General features: G+C 70.6%; 1 protein-coding gene across 1 annotated transcript in view; it reads right to left on the bottom strand.

Moving 5' to 3' along the window:
* Positions 1-493, bottom strand: part of HOXC11 (homeobox C11) — a 3,259-nt gene that overhangs the window by 1,417 nt on the left and 1,349 nt on the right. The window lies entirely within an intron of this gene.

The following is a 493-nucleotide window of genomic DNA, read 5'->3' on the forward strand; positions in this document are numbered from 1 at the left end:
TCCCCGGCGACCCCAGCCCCACTGCCGGGCAGCCCTCCCGCGGGCGCAGCGCTGGGCCGAGCCACGACCCCCTGGCAGGGCGAGCTCGTCCCCCATCCCGGGCCACCGTGGGACCCGCGCCCCCTCCCCTCGGACGAGGGACGGGGCTGGCGGAGTCTGGGGGAGAAGGAAGCCAGCCGGGGCCAAGTGCGTCCCCGCGGACAACGCCACCCCCCCACGACTTCTGCTCAGCCGGGCTCCTCTGCCCCTTCCTGCGCTGCCCTCCTAGTGACTCTGAAAACCCCCCACCCCCCCCGCCCAGAAATCAGACGCGGGCCGCAGAGAAACGCTGAGCCCCAGGCCTGGAGCAGAGTGGAGCCCTGAGCCGCCTCGTCCCCACCCCCTGTCGCCGCTGACCCCCGGCTTGCTCCGGGTTCTGCTCAGGGACACGCGAACACAGTTTGAACATTTGGAAAATAGTTTTTGAAAGAAGCAGAGCGGCCCTCGCTGGCCT

The sequence above is a fragment of the Neophocaena asiaeorientalis genome, unplaced genomic scaffold (genome assembly GCF_003031525.2).
Source record: "Neophocaena asiaeorientalis asiaeorientalis breed wild unplaced genomic scaffold, Neophocaena_asiaeorientalis_V1.1 scaffold134, whole genome shotgun sequence".
NCBI lineage: Eukaryota > Metazoa > Chordata > Mammalia > Artiodactyla > Phocoenidae > Neophocaena > Neophocaena asiaeorientalis.